The following is a 21,138-nucleotide window of genomic DNA, read 5'->3' on the forward strand; positions in this document are numbered from 1 at the left end:
CCGACAGTTTTCCTGGTGTATGTACATGTGCGAAGGGGGTGAAGCAACTGAATCAGAACTGTGTGTTGGTGCTGAGGCCCTCACTGGCTGTGTAAACAGGGCCTGACTTCCCTGAGAGCTGATGGCTATCGACCATCCCCGTCCCAGGAATGACAGGTCTTATCTGGAACTGGCTATGTGAGATACATGTGTGTGTGTGTGTGTGTGTGTGTGTGTGTGCGCATGCAATACTTACATCGTGTTTTACGTACTCTGTTCAGACTTTGTTCAGGGAGACATGGAAGAAATATCCACGTTGCACACAATGCCACTACTGCACCATCTTTGTGCATGCTAGCATTGTGATAGATGGCCGTGTGAGTTCTGGTTGTTCCTCACCCCTCTGCCAGCTCTACACATTGAGAAACGAAATTCAAGTGCTGCATGCAAAAAGGAACTTTGAGATTGTGGGTCAAGGGGTCACTGCTTTCTGCGACCAGAGGATTCCTGCAGTGTGGGAGGCAGAGAGAACTGCCAGATCGGTTTAGACAAAAATAATGAAATCCTGATATACAGTGAAATCACAACTCTCACACAAAAGGCAAATAACATTAGGACTTATTTAAAATCATCATTTCACCATCTTCAGTTCAGAAGTACTGCTTAAAATATCATTATAAACACTTAAAAACTACCTAGCGATGAGGTACATTGGTAGGGAGCAGCACAAATAATGTGGCCAACTGATTGTAACATTTCTTTCTGACAGCTTCACATGAAGACATCATTTATTCCTGCAGCTGACAGGTTGACACCCTCTGTCTAAATTCACCAGAGGCATAATGAGACATCTCTATCTGACTGTTTCCAAAGGTAAACTCCAGAGTACAACCAGACCGTCTAAAGAGGAAGACAAGTGCTGACCTGACCTTTGACATGACCTGTCTTTCACAAAGAGAAGAAATGAGCAAGACCGAAAATGCTCTAAAAATGTTAGTGTCTTCCATTTAAATGTGAACCTTCCTCTTTGCCAATCAGTTAAAGGTCAGGCTACTAAAACTGCTGTGCTGAATCACCCTCCACTGGAAATTTTGCAGATTTTCAAGTGAAAAAAGGGGGAAAATAATAAATCATTTGTCATAATTTCCAATGTCGGACAGACCCGCCTCAGCGGCCAGTCGGCAAAAGTTGAAACGTGGTGTTCAGCGGGCTGGGAGTGACGTTCTCACCGAGCAGGGACAACCCAAAGTGTTTGAGGTGGTCTCTCAGCTGGAATTCAGAATACAGGAGTGAAATGGCCTGTCAGAGTGATGTATGATGTAGAGGGGAGAGAGGGCTGGCATCCTGTACTTCAGAATGTCTACCATGCCGCTTAGTTTCACGCAGATAGACAGGAAGCACACATGGACATGAATTATTTTACTGTCTCACACATCTGCATGAAAAATGATGATATACTCGCATGACGAATGTGTTGTAGTAGGCAGACAATTCACCAATAATGTGCTAAATGAAATCCCAAAGTATGAGGACTTGCTGCTTATCAGCACTGACTGGAATTCATTAAAAAGCACTCAGTCAGTAATGTGTGACCGAATACATAAAACCCAAATGAAAAAAAAAAGACCTAATTGGAGTAAAAATGTTCATGACCACTGGCTTCACATTTGATGATATATTGTATAGTTCCTCTGTCTATACATATTTATTTTCTTGTGATCACTTCTCTAGAGACCAGACACGAAGGAAACGGAAATGCTGCACTGACAAAGGCTGCTCACATCATCATTTCCATAATTGAAAGTAACCCTGCATCGCTCTCCACCTCACCACCTCTCTCTGCCTCGCTCTCATTACAACCTCTTGGCTACTCTGGTGATTGATTTCCATCTTGGACTGACCCCCCCACCCCTGTATCCCGCACAACCCCACCCCCAAAACTCTCCCACACCCCCTCGCCCCCGCCCCTCGCCTTGCCACTGCCTCTTTGCATTGATGCTAATAATTACGAGTGAATGGATCTGCAGATTCCCATGGATGTCAGCGGAGCCTTTGGCCTGTTCTGTTGCTTCCCTCCTCCTCTTCATCCTCTCCTGCTTCCCGAGTCTCCCCTTCCCCTTCTCAATGGGGATTAGGAGAGAGGGAGAGAGGCGCGGGATGGAGAGGGTGAGAGAGGGTGCTTGCCCAGACTGAGGGATGGTTTCCCATGCAACTGCCTCGTCTATGTCACCTTGCCAATCAAGGCAGTCACCATGAATAAACCAGAAACAATGCTGCGTGTTTTATTATTTTGGGGAAGTACACCACCTTAATGTCAGTATCAATTTGCTGTTGACGTATTGACAAGGTTCTTACTTGGTAAAATATGGTCATAATAAATTCAAGGTAAATCAAATGACACATTAAAAAGTGAAAACCTGTTGGAAAATAGGTTACCTCTATAAAGAACAATTGTGGAAAATCCAGAGAAAAGGGAAAGTAGTGGATTCCCACCATCTCTCCTGTGCAAGCTGAGCAGAGTGGATCTACGTCATAGTCGCTGAGAGCCCACGCACCCTCAGCATGCCAGAGGTAACCGATACTCAGTCAGCGCTCATCCAAGCTCGAAAACCCACTAAAGTTATGCTTTCTTCCAACAAAGTCCAAGAAGGGGCGAACCCGGCACACCACAGTTAATCACATCCCACCACAAAGAACGGCAAGAAAGGGGAAGCATGAAAACTGTAAAGAGGTGCACTTTAAAGTGGGTAAGAGACTTGGCATGATGGGCTAAGATAAAGACGTTGTACGGGAAGAGCAAAAAGAGAAAATGATCTTATTTTTTCCATTAAAACCAGTATGTACCAGCGCTACCATGCGTCATAAGTGACTCTTTAATGCAATATGTAACATTCAACATGAAATGTGGACATTTTCCAAGACCAAGTAGTAATTGTGTCATTCTTTCTTCGGATGCAGCTCCAATTTGAGGAAATGGTTTGGAGTGTGTTTAAAGGCGACTATGCTGCAGGAGTGTTTGGAACCAACAAGGTTTGGCACCGGGCTGCATGTCAACCTCACTTCAAATTATCCTCATTAACGACATTTCCAAGGGGGAAATGGCCATTTCAATGTGTGTGACAGTGCTGGATGCACACCAGCATGAAAAGTGGCATTTATTAGTCAGGGTCACAGGTTGTACCGGGCTGAGGCAGCCAATAGCAGCTTGGATACTGTGGGAGAACCCAGGATTTGCTAGTTGATGTCATAGACCAACGAATGGAGGAACTACCCAATTACCGTCCTTTTTTATGTATATATTAAATAATGCAAAAACTATTTTTTTATAATTTTCAAACTTTGAAAGTTGAAATAAAAAAATCAGAGCCGACATACGTACATATACACTAAAAATAGATGAAGGAAGAAAATGAAACTCAAGTTAGGGAAGACGTGGCGTGAATCCTCTGTCTTCATTAATTAAAGAAAATGAATCGTGACTTGTGGGCTGTGCATGAGCCCACATCCCTCTCCAAATGCCCCCCTCTTCCATCCCACAAACGCGCACACTCCCTCCTTGAACCTCATGAGAGAGAAAGTCAGACACAATGAAACTTGCACCAAAACTTGGCGCAGCTTCAAGTGAGAGCTCGGCAGCTGACACAAAGCTCGTGCTTGACATTAAAGGTTTGTGGCTTGACACTTCTTGCTGGAATACATTTCTTTTTGCGTTACATCAACGCTCCCTATAGAGGAGAGGTGGAATGAAGAGGCCACTATTATATCCAAGACAGTGTTCCTCATCCCTCCCCTTCTTCCCGTCTCCTATCATTTCCCAAGGCTGTTTACCACAAACACAAGAGCAACACCGCCTGAGCTCATTATGGACAGCCAAGCCGCAATATACTGCCAAGTCCTGCCCTAAAGCCTCTGTTGTCTTGGGAACCCAACATTAAAAGAACATGGAGGGGAGGGTTGGTTGTGTGCGGGTGCTGGTTGTGATCTATTGGGGGGGGGGCATGATGTCATCCTGTGGCATGGAGGGGGCCAATCAAGCCCTGAGAAAATTATGTCACCTTTTGTTGAGCTGGTCCATTCAGGGCTATAGAAGTGCAGTGAATTGAGAGCTGCAGAGAGGTCATTTTTCCCCCTGAGCTGCGTATGTGTGTGAGAAAAAGCGGGGGAGAAAAATAAAAGAGGGGGAGGCAGGCAAGTAGGGAAGTCCATTGTGGACATGCTAATGTTGTTGACCATAAGCAGGGCCATAAAGATGTCATGAAGCTCAACTTCCAAAACATCAGCGCCGGGGCCTTCACACCCCATTTCTTTTACAGATGGAGATGACCTCGTCCCCCACAAATTTGATTCTTAATATGATCCCTATGACGCTTTGAACAACTTGTCAGAACATTGTCAAGCGCCAGAATAAAAGCCTGAGCAAACTGCAATGGAGTCTAACCCGGTGTGCATTGTTTTATCCCAGAGAGAAAGACAACAATAAGCAAGCCCTTGAGGAATAATTACCCCCTCTAGCAACTCTGCATTGCCGCTCCCGCACCCACGTCCCATTCCCCGCAGCTCCCCCCTTCCGAGCCAAACCTTACTGAATCACAAGCTGAAATTGACAGTGAAAGACAGTTGAATGGGAAGTCACAGCTGAATTGTTGAAGTCACTTAAAATAAGTGAAAACAATAAATGCATTTGTAGTATGCGCTGGAATGTCCTTCTGCAGAAGACGAGGAGCTGCGGGGATTTTTATTCACAAAATGGTGAAAACTCCCTGCAGTGTTGAGCTGGACTGTGACATTAATCACTTCTGTCAACATCATACATAAAAGGTTTACAGAAACTAAACTCAGCAGCAAACACATTTTCCATGATGTCATCTCTTGCGATAAAAGTAAATGATCTTTTTACACAGAAAATTGTTATGACCACTTCTATATGTATCTATTATCACACTGGCATTAGTGAAGTAAAACCCTGTACTCAGCACATCAACATTTAAATGTCACATTATTCAATTTTCACTTTATACTTCACTTTCATTCTGCTTCTCATTGCCTGAGCAGGAGAGAACAAAAATTAAAGAGTGATACAACTGATACAGCTCCTAGTATCAGATTGGCAAATACTTGCCCAACTGGTAATGAATCCAGCGCCATTAATAATAATAGACACACATAACGAACACTGTGAAAGAATCTTTCGGCTATTAATCTCATAGATCTGCAGCTGCGATGACAAACATGACTGACAGCAGCTTGGATACACTTTCTGTTTTTATTTCTGTTACAGGGTTTCACAGACACAACAAAAATTATGAAGCTATAAATCATTATCAAAACAGACAGCTTGACAAGATTATTAATAAAAAAACAACAAGGCTGCTAATGAGATGTGGTGTCAATACTTGCATTCCTTGAATACAATGGCTTCTTTGTGAATTGGAAGATGTTGAATTTCTATTGACTGAGTAAACCTTCCGAGAAATCTCGATCTTATGTGTACCAATTAATTTTACACACTAGGAAACGTTTCTTGTGCTCCTCACAAGATACACTTTGTATGTGACTGCATTGGTGTAAGTGCTGCCTTCAGTCTGTAAAAATAATAGACCTTAAAAATGAAAATAACATCTGATTATTTTCCATTTACTGTTCCAGCATCTGTTGATACTGTATCCAGAATAACACAGTACATGTCACAACTGCAGCGAATGAGCAAGAGCGTGAATAAACACTGAATATCAAAAGCAGATGTATATACAGGGAAATATTAATCCAGGTTCAATTTAGAAAAAGTCAAACAATGTGTAGATCCATTGTGGTAACCACGGTAATCGTACATTCATAGAGTTGACTTTCCTATCGAGTGCCTCTCCAGACAGGGTTGACTGATCTGTTCCATAATATCTGAGCAGCAGAATACACTCCACTGTCCTGCTGAGTTTATGTCACAGCTTCTCCAAGTCCAAGCTGCTGGCGCTGGATCCCGAGAGCCGGATTGTCAGTGATGGAGCTCACGCTGATCGCAGCCATGCCAGGAGCAAACATCTGCTGCAGGGGATGCTGGTCCACAGTCCAAACCAGGATTTAGTATGATCCTAGAAACAAAATACAGAAACTAATGATTGAATGAGGCCAAAAAACACTTGAAGCTTTCACATTGACACACGTTTCTCACGCCCATACTTGAAAAAATTTGAGGTTTTGATCTTCTCTGGCAACGTTCCTTTTTTTAAATGTTAGAAGTAACTGTTCAGCGAAGTACTACTTCAAACAACCAGAAATTCATAAAACACCCAGAATTGATCAACACAGAGTTCTTCTCCACTGATGCCTTAAGCAGGTTTGGCTGCTTTCTCAAACTTTCCACACAAAAAAGGGCTTGAGGATTCAAACTGGCATAAAGAAGATGCAGATGAAGAGCCACATCCACAGCTGAAATTATCACATTAGGAGTGGTGGCAGAGAAGATACAAATCACCGAGCATTCTCAAGTTGGAGCTTGAATGCCAGAATTAAGATGTCAAAATACTGCTTCAGGCCCAAAGAAAGTACTGATTTGGAATAAATAAATAAAACGGCACTTTTATCTAGAATACATGTGTGAGAACATCTGAGGAACAAGATGAGATAATTGTCTGGAAAAACAGTGGGAGGAATATGTCGGTGTCTAATGAGAGCGCTGTTGATCAGCGTAAAACATCTGCTTTTTTTCAACGTCAGAACAGCCAGAGGTGAGGTAATGCAGGTAGGTGGCCTCTTGACAACCTGTAGCCTGCTTTACCCGTGCTTGTGCATACAACCACCCACAAAATGACATCATCTGCCCCCACACACCGTCCACTCAGCCAAAGTGACGGGACCGGCCTGTCCCGCTTTGCCCGGGGAAGGAACAACGTGTCAGACGATAAGTAGACATCCATCAGTGTTCCTCCTCTTCTTTCTGCCTGTCTGCACCTCCGAGCTGTCTCGCTACCTGCGAGGAGTCACGTTCCGCCGGCGTACAGGATGTGGCCTCACTCGCGTAGCTCTTTCTTCATCGCCCTCCTCCTTCACTTCTCTCTTCATCCCCCTGGGCCTCACACATCATCTCTCTCTAGCTTGCTTCCCCTAACCTAAGCCACAAGCACTCTATTGCTTTTTGTTCACACTCTCTGTTATTATATACCCTCAGCTTTGGTGGTGTGCTTTTTCAGCTCAACCACTCAACAATCATCCTTTCACCTGATTTTCTCTATCGCTCTCTTTGCCCTCTATTCTGTTTTTTTTTCTATTCCCACGTTGCTCTCCTGTGCTTCACCTTGGAGCAGAGCCAATAGAGCAGCATCAGCACACAGAACCGGGTCCCAACCTGTCTTTGAGTCTCAGCCTGCCCGTGTACGCCGGTCTGTGCCTGGGGCCTGCGACTGAGGCCTGGCCCCTATCGCCCTCCCTCATCGGCACATCTACTGTACCTGTCTGCTGGCACCCTGCCATTCACACACACACACACACACACACACACACACACACACACACACACACACACACACACACACACACACACACACACACACACACACACACACACACACACAGTTCCCCTTCATTTACCCAGAGAACCTGGATGGGGAAAAAAAAGAGAGAATGCAAGCCTAAAACCTATAGAAAAAGACTACTCATGTTAGGGTCAAGCAAGTTTGACCTCCCTCGAGAACACCCACGGCTACCCTGAGAGGCACACGTATACAGTACCACGCATTCAGCCTGCTGGCTGCCCCGCGCAAGCCCATCAACAAGTTCCTTTGAAGGGCACCGACTCAGTGGTGGGCCATCAAAGCATATCTTCATTCATGTCCACTGAAAGGATCTGAGGCTCCTGAGAGACGCCGTGTTTGAAGTGATATCTCTGTGCCACTGCATTCTTTACCGTGCTGTCATGACTTGAGTTACACAATCAAAAAAGCAAGAACATGGGCGTAAAGCCAGTGCCACCACACTGATCATGTCTCACATATATTTGAACTACTGCTATCTTTGTTTGATCAGTGGATGTACCATACTCTGGTTGTTTATAGCAACTGACAGTTTCTAATAAGGCTGCACTGTGTGTGTGTGTGTGTGTGTGTGTGTGTGTGTGTGTGTGTGTGTGTGTGTGATCACATATTCCACTTGAATGAAGATCAAACAAACAAAAAAAACAGTCATCCTTACCTGTTGAATCTCTTAAGATCATGTTTCCATTACTCAGCCTCTTCTCTGCGCTCACCTGAGATCATCTGAAACAGATTAAGGATGGGGAAATAAAATGATTCAGAGAGGAGCTCATTCAAGAGTAAACACACATTTGACAAAAAACAGAGGAACCAGATGTAATTGCTCTGCCCAAACTTGCATCAATACTCCGACAAATATTTATTTTTCTACAGTACAATGAGAGAGAGCAATCAGTTCCTTCCTCTGTTGTCACAGGTATGATGAGGTTACAGTGCAGTCGTTTCCAACCTTTCAGTCAAAAAAATTAATTTGAGGAATCATGAGATGATAAACAGGATAGGATAATGAGAAGAAAATGCATGTGTAAGCAGTGATGATGGGCCACATATACACAGTGCTTTAGTTTAATGGGACATAAGTCAAGAGGCTGGGGACCACTGGTCTCGAGGACCAGCTGTTGGCATATAGACACACTGTATGGCCTGAACACATTAGTCGCACAACCATCAATATCTAGGAAAAAAGCTGAACTCAGACTTATCACCCAACTGCCCTGACTACCTTCTTATCGCTTCATTTTATAATGACCACATGACTCAAGGCCGTCGAGAGTATCTTTACAGTTCATTAAAAAAAAAGCAAAACCTGGAGTAGTGACATAAATTTACATAAAACAGATTTGGGTGATCTTAGGTTTCAGTAGAGCGCTACAGAAGCTGGCAGGTCCGGAGAAGCGAGGCAGTCAAAGTTGCTTTTCCATCGTTACCACCATTTTAAATGACTTGTGCTGGTTATATTTTACAAGGTTAACAAGTTCGGGTAGATATTGGATTGAGAAACTTCTCTTGATCACAGGTTTCTTCATACAGACATGTTTAAAGACTGAAGCTGTGCTCTCTGGACCGATTACAGCTCCAGTCCTTGTTCATCCATTCACAGACAAAGGTGCTCTCTACTTCTGAGTTTCACTGTCCCAGACCTGTTACCTTGGCAACAAATGCACTGTTTCCAAGTGACACAAAGCCTGAACTTAAGAACCTCCTTTCAGGTTGAAGGCTCCAAGAGTTGAGGGGAAAACAGCAATAACAGGACGGCGGGGAGAGAAACTGAATACCGGCGAATTGCGTCCCAAAGTTTCTGGAGGACAGAGTAAAATGATTCTTTCTTTCCTCTCCCTTTTTAAAATACCTTTCCCTGGCACCAGGCACCATAGGTAGTTGTGTGCTGTGCTGGTCCCATTTCTTTTCTATCCCTTCTTATATTTCCGTTTTTTCTAGCTATCGTACTGAGCTAAGTGAGTTATCATGTAGACCAGCAGGCCTGAGCAGCATGTGGCTAGGCTAAGCCTCCAGATGAGGTAATGTTTAGAGGGTTGGCGAGCCAGGAGAAGGGTTGGTCGGGTCTTGATTAGCTCAGGGGTATGGGGCTCTCTCTCATATTGGACACCCCTTTGTGTGGTGAGATTACCACCTTATGAAAAACTGCCCCTGCTGACACGCCTGATGGGATCAGAGCTTCCTGCCCGCTGCATCGTCCTGCTTATGAGCTCTCCACAGACGGGAGGAAAAAAAACACACAACCAAACACCAAGCTCACACACTTGAACCTCTCAGGAGAGACAGGCATGAACACCGGGGAGATCAGACACACAACTCACATGTTCTGTGCATGCTTATGCGTACAGTACAACAAGCATGTACACGGACACACCGACAAGCACACACATGGCTGCAAACGTCACCACCTAGGGCCCCCCTTCTCTTCCACTTGTGTAGCCTATATAATGTCCACGACTGATGACGCCCAGATGGAAAACAACCTGACTTTATTAACGAGGCCAGATGACACACAAACACACGCTCACTTGCTTTTACTGTGGTCGTCTCCTCCGGCCTCTCTCCAATGAAAATCACATGATGGACCACGTCCAGCAGAGAATCCCCCCTCCCCTCTCCCCGAAAAAAAACATCAACAAACAATGTGAAAAAAACAGAGGATTCAGAGGCAAAGCTCTCAGGGGATTTGATCCCAGCAGTCCACTAAAGAGGGCTGAGGCTATAGGATGATTTCAATTATTTGATATAATTTCTGATGGTCCATTAGTTCAAAATAAAGCTCTGATTATAAGGGATGTGTATACAGAAAGTTACAAACAAAACCTGCATCAGAGTCTGAAGCGGAGCTGTACTTTTTCCAGATGTGTAATCGACTGTTAATAAGCAGTGGCCTTACGTTCATGAAACATTTTCCCAAATAAAGCTCATTTATAACAGAATAAATGCAGCATTCTAGTTTGTTCAACCGCATAGCAAAGTTCAACACCTTTCTATTTCTACTGTTTAGGAGGCTGCACTAACAAACGCTCATATTTCTGCAGTGCATTTTGTGAAAGCAAATAAATACTTGTAGGTGTATACTCACAAACATGCAAGTACACACACACACACAAGTTAGGGACATGGCACAACCTTGCGCCAGTGGTCCTTTAAACCGGTCATGTGAAACGACCCGTTCATTTCTGCAAATCAGATTACATCTCCAAGCTGAGCTCTGCAAGTCCACACACACACACACACACACACACACACACACACACACACACACACACACACACACACACACACACACACACACACACACACACACACACACTAATCAGATTCTGTCACACAAACCCTCTCATCTTTGTGAATGTTCACAAACTGCAAGTATCAGCCAGGGCCAGGCTCACAATGTGCACGAACGTATAGGATACTGTAAATATGCAGCAGATATGAACTATATTCTGAAATGAGTGTAGCTAAGGCTACAGATTCCCTTGAAGAACAAAACAATTTCTTTGTCAAGGAAAATCATAGAGCGCTGTGATAAGCCTCCTTTCAGCAGCGCTCGACTGCTGTTTGGCAGCTCTGTTGTGGAATGAGCACATGTGGAAACATGTTTTAAGTGTGTTTGGCAGGAATGCAAATAATAGATGATTCACAAATGATTCAGGTCCCATTCAGGAGGTCAGGCTCTATCGTATTGTTTTGTAATTATTCCATTGACTGGCAGATAAATAAGTATGTAAATTGTTGAATAAGCACAGTAAGAGCAATAAACATATTGAGCATGCAAAGATTTCCATACTGTCTGCTTCTACTTTTAACGTCTCTTCACATTTTAGCTTCACTGATCGGATTTGCAACACAATGTAAAAGAAGCCGCTTGGCTGGTTGGCTGCTGTTGGACCGGTCGGCTTAATTAAACCCAGACAGTTGGAGGAAGTACAAGTCTCTGTCCCTACAGGATCTACATTAAGTCTCCACTCTGCTAATCAGAAAGCCCTTCAACTACATCAGCATGTCCCTCTGGCCCAGCAAACAACCAAATCTCATTTGTCTTTGTAACCTTTTAAGGAAGCTTGAATTATTTTACTATTGAGTCTGGAAAATCAATCACGGCTGTCTCTGCATTCATCACAATCATCCTGATCAGCTGTGTAGCTCATTGTCTGATCTTCTTTTGCCCTTGGTACCACAGAGGACAGAGGGTGGGAAGCTGTGGGTGGCAGGAAGTTGAGAGAGTCGTGCCTACAATGGGGTGTCAGGACTCTGTCAGTCAGCCCAACTCAAGTTCAGCTCAAGCGGGTTGATTCTATCTTCACAGTGACATCGGAGAAGTTTAGCGATGGAGACCGGCAGTGAGAGCGAATGGAAGAGCAGAGGGACCGCTCCCTGGGTTAGATTGCACTGAATGCTCAGATAAGACGACAGGAAAGGGCAGATTGGGGCAGGGCAGCAGGGGGAGCTGGCTGGGGCTACTGTTACCCCAGGAAGAGCTCACTCATCCCTCAGATCGCCTGTGGAGGTCAGGATCTGATCCAGTCACGCAGTGCCACCAGCCAGGAGTTGGACTCAATGTAAGTAGTAGGGTCCCTTCTACAGCAACTGTGTACAATCAGTTACTGTACTGGTGGTTTAACAAGTTTTGGCCAAAAAATACAAATATGTGTCTATTTAAAAATGTCTGGCAACATTTTTTCAAAGCTTTTAGATTTGGAACAATCCAGTTGGCCATTAGTTTTCTATTAATTTCAGTGCAGAAACATAACTTGCAGAGTGACTTGAAGCATAAATAATTGTAAATTGATTATCTTGTAAACCGTTAGTCAGACATAATGTGGGCTTTAAAGTAGATTTTTGCCCATTATTTTTGACGTTTATATGAGCTGAACAAGCGATCAATTCATTGATGAAAATACATATATATTTTTTAAACTGCTGGCATAGTAAGCAACCAGATATAGAAATGCTGTGATGCAACTCGAGAGACACATGGTTAGTCCTGCAGCACACATTCCTGACAACACACACACACACACACACACACACACACACACACACACACACACACACACACACACACACACACACACACACACACACACACACACACACACACACACACACACCGGTAAAATAAACCATGCTGTAGTATCTTCATCTGGAGTGCATTTCCTGTCCTCTGGCTTGGCATATGTCTGGTAGTTGCTCCTTTACAACATAGCTCTCTGTTATGTTATGTAGCTCCCCGCATGCACAGAAACTACTGTCCAACCATTTGAAACAGAACTTTAGGGACAAGGACCACGACCCTAGACTTCTGTTCTGGGTGTTGAAAAAGTAAAGCGATGATATGCACTTCCCACATCTGGAAAAATCCTACACGGTGGATTATGTTGGTTTAGGGTATAGTTTTGACAAGCACCGTTTCCAGTTTTGCTTAATTCTCTCACCAAGAGCCAGAGAGTTGCAATCATCAGTGTCGCACACTGACCCAAAACTCACTTGTGGAATGGAAATTTAAGAGGATAATAAAGTAACATCAAGCAGCTCTTTAATAAGACAAATTTGACAGCACAACCCACCTCCCTTGGTGAACATGCTGTGGAATTTGTGTGTCAAATTTTACAAGGTGAGAAGTGAGGAGACACTTCAATTCAGGAGCAACAGTGGTGATGAAACAAACAAAAATGTCACAAAATGATCAGCTTTTTAACCCAGCAGAGGTAGTAACCAGAAGTGGTCACAGGAGCTGTGAAATGTTAGTTTTGGAGTGAAAGTAAACAGCCTCTCTCCCATGGTGGGCCTGTACCCTACACAGAGTAAACACATGTTTCCCATTGTGGTTAAAAGGGAAGGGGATTAAAGTGTAGTGCAGCCGGAGCCACAGCCATACACCCCATGGTGGGATCACAGTACTCTCAGGTCTTTCAGTACTGCTGATGTAGCCCAGTTGGAAGTGGCTGGTGTGTAGGGAGAAGCAGTGGCCAGATCTATCAGATGGACTAGTCAGGGTCCTCGAGAGCCCAAATATGAGGCCTTTCTTTGGGGCCGAGGAGGCAGACATGTTACCATGTTGACAGAACCGCCTGACTGAGGCTGGCAGACACTCACACAAACACAGGCAAGGTAAGAATTATGAGGAGGTGTTGAAACCGAGCAGATTTAGCTTTTCAGAGGCCCGATTTTGTCCCTATGAAAAAGAGATCACCTTCAAAACCCTTATTAAAGACAGAAACAGAGCTAGAGAAGAATGGCATTTAGACTGAAAACTAAAGCAGAAAAAAATTGTGTTAACGCTCATTGGTTTTGGCTGCAAAATATGGGGTTTTCACCCCTGGGCCTCAGGGTCAAATAGGCCACATTCAGGTGCCACAGGGGACAGTTAAAGCAGGAGACTGTGACTGTGCAGCCAATTAAAGGACACTTTAAAAAGGCAAATAGTGCAAGGGACATTGAGGAAGATATGCATAGTGGAGCATAACTGCACTTACCAAAAACTGCCAATTAACCAGCACCCCATGAAGCTCAGTTGTGACTGCTTCAGTTGGACAGCTTCCATGTGCAGCAAGAAAAAAAAAACGCTTTCTGAGCAGGGCAACAAAGGTTGTAGAGCGAGGGTCGGACACTCTTTGAGGGTTTACTGAGCTTGATTCAATTCAAAATTTGGACCCAAGTCATAAAAGTTAAAACTTGACTTGGACTCGACTGCTCCAAAACCTGACTGCCTAAAGACTTGCCTTGAGACTTGAAAGCCAAGTATTAAGTCTCAAGTTTTGAAGGCCTTGCATGAAAATGACTTGTTAGCCTATGTAAACTAACACCATGGAATGGAAATGAAAATGCTGCATCTTGGAATAGAATAGCATAGAATATTATCTTTAAATCCATGTCTGTCCAAAATGTCATCACTTCATTGTATCCTTTTATACTTTTGTGTAAAATTGTCATGATTAACATATGGGTTGAGTTATGGTCAAGTCAGTTTGTGAAGTCACAGTGACCTTTTACCACCAATTTATAATCAACACGAAAACATAATGCCTCCAACCACGGCTGTTCGCCAGGGGCATCAAAAGCATATTGAATAGCGATGGTACTAAATCACATTTTTAGTTGCCAGAGGTTACTCCTCGCTTTCTCCATTTTTGACTTGCAATTTGCGTATGGAGACTTGTGACTGGATGTGTCCTAAATAACTTGAAACGTTGGTCTACTTTGCCCTAAATCATGTCTAGTACACTGTGCTCCATCCAGGGAGATGTAATTCTCACCCAGACCAGTTTAAGTCAAGTATTCCGGAGAGTTATGAAGTGTCATCCTTAACCTCCTGGCCTCAACACCCACACACATAAACAAAAGATAATTACATGTCTATGTCATAAAAATGTCTGTCACTGTTGCGTTGGTGGATCTTCTTCTGTGTATGTTTGTGGGAGGAATTGGGGAGCAGGGATTTTGTGCAGGGCCCACAGTAAGTTTTCTCAGCCGCAAAAACATATGGGTGAAAAAGTATGGCATGTGCGTGAGCGCGTTTTTGAAACTGGAAACAGATTTATGTAGTGTTAGGGATCAGCTCTTTAAAAGGTCACACTGAACAAGTTAGGTCTGCTCAGTAAACCCTGTTCCATCTCTCTGATCCAGGTGACTCTGGGGCAATAGTTTCACAACACACGGGACAGACATGTAAGCACTCATGACCACTTCATGACATCAGTCATTTCCAAGATCCAATGACGCCAAGCTGACATTCAGCGTCTTTGATAAATTAGTTCCTATGGGGCTTTTTATGAGTTTCCTTTAAAAAAACAAATTAATTAAAAAAATACACTTTCTGGAGCCCTGAATTTTAAGACCCGAATACGCCTTCAGCCGCAGAGCAAGATGCCCTGGCATGGGAGAAGATATCTGCACAGTAACAGAGTTTTCCTGTTGACACTGATCACAGCGTTACATGGGATGGAGTTAGAGGGGATATCTGTCAAACTCCCTTAATTACAAACATCCTTCCGCGACACATGTGAAATGGCACACACACTTAAACACACATTCATGCATCGACGCACTAGAAGCACGACATTGCATGCACGTCTGTGTGTGTGTGTGTGTGTGTGTGTGCATATTGCTCATGTACACTTTAACAAAACACACACAACTCCTTTTGTAAATGCCTGGGACTGTAACGGTGGAAAAAGGTGGGACGAGGACCACATCAAGTCTAATCCAGCCAGGGATTAGGAGCGGGCAAATATCACCAATAATAAACAAATGACTAGCATTGTGTGGTTGCAAGCCCCAGAGCTCGAGCTAGAACTCAGCAGGATCTGGATCCAATCTCTGCTGTTTATCGGTGCGAGTAGTAGCGGCCACTATAATGACCAACCAATCACCCCTCCCACTTTGATTTACATCTCAGACCTGAGTCCTCCGCCGATATTCAGACCAGAGGGGCCATTTTGTTACCACTACATTATTCACTATGACATTGCCTTCTTGTTAGCAGTATTCTGTGGGGCGACTATCAGATTTTGCCATAAACTATTTTCAGTGACTGACACGTAGCCAACACCTTCTAACGTAAAACTTCTTCTTAGATATGATCATATGCTGCTTCTTTCTGTTTTCATGTCATTTTGAATTAAACATCTTTGGGTTCAGGAACCTTGATCAAACAAAAAAGTTGATGTCGGAACTATAAGAAATTGTAAAGAAAATGTTTTTCAGACTAAACAATTAATCGTAATAACAATTAAAACAGATTTATAATCAAATTGGTAGCCCTAGATTAATATTTTGGCTTTAACAGACCATACTTTTTTGTATCACTCCATGACATTTAATATTTGAGTGCCTGGAAAGTCCTCATGCTCAAGGGCAGAAGGGATTTTATGACACAACTCAACACAGGAAAGGAAGCTGAGCAGCACACCTGTTTACGTCATTGACAAATATTGATTACTTGTCTAGGTGTCACCATGGAGATTATTGCGGAGGATTGTTGGACAGATAAAGTAATGGGTCATAAATTCCTTTAAGTAATAATTTAGCAGAGTGTGAAGAAACTGAGATCAAAGGTAAAGCAGGGAAAGCAGTTTGCAACTTGGTCAGTGCAGTTATCTGCGACTATAGGAAAAAGTGTGCAAGAGGTAAAAGGGGCTTCCACTGGAAATGCAGACACAGCATGTTTCCCTCCATCTGTTCTACCAGCTCTTTTGTCTTATGTGACATCAGATGAGATGCTCCAATAAATCTCAACTTGGGTGAATGTTCGGAGGCCTTAATCTCACTGTGTATATGTGTGTGTGTGTGTGTGTGTGTGTGTGTGTGTGTGTGTGTGTGTGTGTGTGTGTGTGTGTGTGCGCGCTGAGAGCTATGTCTTCCCTTTGCTCTAATCCACCTATTTTGTTCTGCTCCACTGTTCAGATTCAAGGTGGAAAAGTGCCCAGACCGCAACGTTTTGTTTTCTCCGTCTGTCTGGCCCACAGCGCTTTACCTGCTGAGCCCTGAGACTCACCAAGCCTTAAGGACTCTGTTGCTTTAAACCTGTCCCCAAACATGTCCCTGGCCTGCACAAAAGCCATCTGGGGTGCGGCTGAGGGCTTTTGCAACAAAATAACTCTTTCAATCTGCACTCCGCATGGTTCTGACTGCAGGGCGCTGAGGTCGCCAATACCAAGGAGACTCTTACTGGACTTCCTCCTCCTTCTCCCTCCACCCCTCTAATCCTGGCCTACATGACTGACTCCAACTGAAAGCCCCACACGCCAGAGGTGGGAGCCAAAAGCACTGTGAGATTCAAAAAAGACCACCTGCTCATCAAACTAAATTGCACTCACTCAAGGCAATGGGGAACAGAGAGAATGAAAAGGAGAGGGAGCAAGAGAAAAAAAATAAGTAAGAATAAAAAGAAAGACAAGTCACTGCTCTCCCTCTGTGATCTTGGCAGACAAAAGAACAAATTGCATTTCTGCGTCATGGCACCCGAGGGTCAAAATCGGCATAGGGTCCCTCTCAGTACTGTTTGTGTTTGTGTGTGAGTATGCTGATAACGGTTCCATCAGTTCCCACAAGAGAGCCAGAGAGGTGCACAGGCCTACGTTTGAGCCTTTCATCTTGGCTTCTTTTGTATTCCGCTACACTCTGTTGTCTCTCTCCTCTATTTGGCGGAATTGACTGTTATTATTCCAAACAGCATTATCTTTATTAATGCCACAGGTCTCAGGACTGTGCACTCCCCGGGAGCCGGGTCTGGACCGAGCTGAAACCAATCTCCCTAGATAAAAGCTCAGCGGAGAGCTGTATGCAAGCCAGACAGCTCCTACAGGCCTTCATCCTCCCCTCCTCATTCTCAGAGAGAGGTATAGGCCCTACAAAGACTAAGATATGGCTTTAATCTTAGCACTTTCAGTCAGAAACATTTGAACTGAGAGCAGCTCTCTGCGAGGCTATCAGAAGCCACCGGTCACAACAAACAAATCGTATTCTAGTAAGTGCATGAAATAATATTTGAAAGTTGCAAAAAGAAAATTATCCATAATGACCAAGTTTTTAAAAACCTGGATATTGAGGAAAAGGCTCTGGAAAGTGCATGTGTGACTGTGCCCTCCATTTCTACTATGGCTTATATTGTTGGTGGCTCGTATGGACTTAAGAGCTGAGGCAGTTTCCCGAAGTCAGCCATGCATGACGAGTTATTCTAAAGGTGGTGTGGAGAGCTGACGTGTGGCCAGGCCGGGCCAGGGCAGCGGCTGGGGTCTCGGCTTAGTGCCTCGAGCCCCTCGCTCCAGTGGTCACACAGCATCAGCTCCCGGCCCGAGCCCGGACACTGATTTATGGGACAGGGGGATTACCATCAAACCAGCCGTGAGGACCACCCAGATGGTGGCACAGGACGACAGCCGCACAAACAGACACAGGCACACACATTCAGATATATACTAAATATATTCACACGAGCGCTAACATGGACCTTTTTTTACACAGATGCCCACAGAAATCCACACACTTAAACAAATAGTGACTTGAACGCAAACAAAATACGTTACTATATAAGATGTTAAAGATTAAAACCCTCTGGAAATAGACAAGCATGAAAAGCTGCACATGCCATTTGTAATGACTCTGTTAACTGCTCAAGTGCAGTGGGAGGGATTAGTTTGCTGAGGCTTCCTCATTACCACAAAAGCGAGGGAGCCAAATTTGCTCATCAGGGTTCATATGTACATGCCTGGTTAGAATAATTCCTCTCGATCACGTCATACCCTTTTCTCTTTTTCCTCAGTTCGCAAAATGCATAATTGAAGACTGTGACGACAATGTCATTTCTATCTCAACTGACCCAGGTCTAAAACAAGAACGTTCCATGTAGTTACAGATGGAGAGCAGGGGCCAGGCTCAAACCCTGGCTTTTATCAAAACATTTGTAAAATCTCTGAAGTTGGTGACATTCAACTTGATGATGATGATCAATTCACTTTCCACTTTTGCCCGATGAAAAGGTCTGGACACGTCTCACTTTCATTCCGAATGCATTTACCACCCTTAATACTTGACTAATAAGTCAAATTTTCATCTGAGGACACGTGCAAATACACAGAGAAAGACAGGAGAGAAAAAAGAAAGAAAGAAAGAAAAGCACATATTTCTCACTTGCCGGGGCGCGGTACCTCAAGGCACCAGTTGGATGAGCTGAACAATAAGAGTCAATGACAAATCGGACGTGGTACATTCCTTGGGCAAACACTCACTTCATAAAGGGAGACGGGTAGGCAAACACTCACCTGCCCTAAGCTAATAACTTGTGTGAGAGCAAACACAAAAAACACACACACACGTATGTACACACACACGTACGTACACACTTCAGCTTCGATATGTTGAGACAATGATGGAATTAAACTGCTCAAAACAGCGTTAGGGAAGAGAAAGGACCATATTTCATCTTAGAGAGCATTTTTTTTGTACCAAAATCAATGAGAAATGCAGGAGATCTGTGTCTCTTTGTGTACTGAGCTATGTGAAGTGAGGAAATAGACTGGTACACATCTATAATGTACATGATAGTTTAGGGTTCATCTTAACCATTGCACTGCAAAACTAAACAGAAACTGAGGTATTTTAACAAAGGCCATCACAATGGCTGCAGGAGGAGAATTTGAATGATTTATACAAAATGTGTTTTCATACCTAGCAGCACATTACAAACCACATGTCTGTACGAAGCCTACATGAAGTGCAGTGTGTTCATTTCTGATCGTGTGTATAAAAATGTCTGCATGCTTGTGTGTCGGGAAACCATCAATGGCTGTACTTACTTTTCTACTAAACAAATCACACACATCTCCCCCTGAGGCCTTCTTTCCCAGCAGAGCAGAGCAAAGCTCCAGTAACAGCAGCGCTTCTCTCAGTGGGATGCACCCGTTACACTTCCTGACCATGTGACTTCCTTTCAGCTGCCTTTTGATTGGACGCTCAGAGGCGACGAGGATGAAGAGAAGAGGGGGCGGTTGTGGCGGGGAGCTGGTTGGCAGCGGACACATGAGAGAAAACAAATTCCTGTCCCATTGCCATGGAGATGAGTCAACAGCAGGTCGGGGGGGGGGGGGCAAAGAAGGCCGGGGGTTGTGGGGCACAGGCTGACCTGCTGTAGTTAACAATTCATCTCCGTATCCGGCTCCCAAATGATTGGGCAAACACGGAGTGCTGCGGAGTCAAAAGGGCCCCAAGGGGCTGAGAGAGGGGCATCACCCTGGGGTGACATGCTGACAGGCACACACTGGTTGGTGGAGGGTGGACCAGCTGAACGAGGGAGTAAGGAATAGGGGGCAACAGTGGGGAGGAAAGGGGGGCTGATGGGATGTGGGAGAGGGGCCAAGTACATTGAGTACAGCAGAATACAGCACAGTCACAACACAGTGCTGATGGCTGTGCCTTTAAAAAGCTGTGTAATTAAATGGGTTGAGTCAAAAAGCTATTTTCAGGATGAGAACGATCTCTTCGGTACATCACAACAAATATCACCCGGTAAATTACATCAATATTCCTTATGTTAAGCTAAATAATTGATATTTGTCTCCCAGTTGTGCCAATAGTTCCGTTAGATATATCAACACTATAGTAACACTGAAAGTGTGCTTGTGACTGTAAACTTCTGCTGAGACTATTTGCAGTCTTTAGAAACATATAGGCTACTCACCAGAAATTCCCTGGGAAGCAATTAAAGGTTGACATCTCATTCCAAGAATTTGGATTCCTTCACTGTGAAAAAAAAAAATCAAAAGAGGACAAACGTCACTTCATAAAACTACAGCATATAGTATTCCATTGCTATATCTGCTCAACTCTTAACTCCATTTGTTCAGCTGGGTTCATTTAGGTAAAACAGTGTTAGAGCATGTAATATGAGTTACGAATGGAAAATAGTTCAGTCTCAACCCACAGGACCAGGTTCCAAAACACTGACCACTTTATAGTGGTGCAGAGCGGCGCTTAACAATAATGGGTCAGGGACAGAAATAACAGACGGGCAACGGGCGGATCTAATCAATGTCACATCATACGGAAGAAGAAGCACAAAGCTTGAATACTGTTCTTATAATAGGCTAGACTTTATGTAGTGTATGGTTTTTCTCTCAGTCAGCATAAGCTGTCA

At 44.0% G+C, this 21,138-nt stretch overlaps 1 long non-coding RNA gene across 1 annotated transcript in view; it reads right to left on the minus strand.

Moving 5' to 3' along the window:
- Nucleotides 1–5,240: 5,240 nt before the first annotated feature.
- Nucleotides 5,241–21,138, minus strand: part of LOC137878772 (uncharacterized) — a 50,444-nt gene continuing 34,546 nt past the window's right edge. The window contains exons 2-4 of the long non-coding RNA XR_011103640.1: nt 20,683–20,744; nt 8,161–8,225; nt 5,241–6,065 (exon numbers count right to left, since the gene is read on the minus strand). This is a non-coding gene — a long non-coding RNA (uncharacterized lncRNA). The remainder of the gene's footprint in view (nt 6,066–8,160; nt 8,226–20,682; nt 20,745–21,138) is intronic.

Source organism: Cebidichthys violaceus, unplaced genomic scaffold, assembly GCF_023349555.1.
Source record: "Cebidichthys violaceus isolate CVI_PGR_0920_01 unplaced genomic scaffold, fCebVio1.0.p SCAF_23, whole genome shotgun sequence".
Lineage (NCBI taxonomy): Eukaryota > Metazoa > Chordata > Actinopteri > Perciformes > Stichaeidae > Cebidichthys > Cebidichthys violaceus.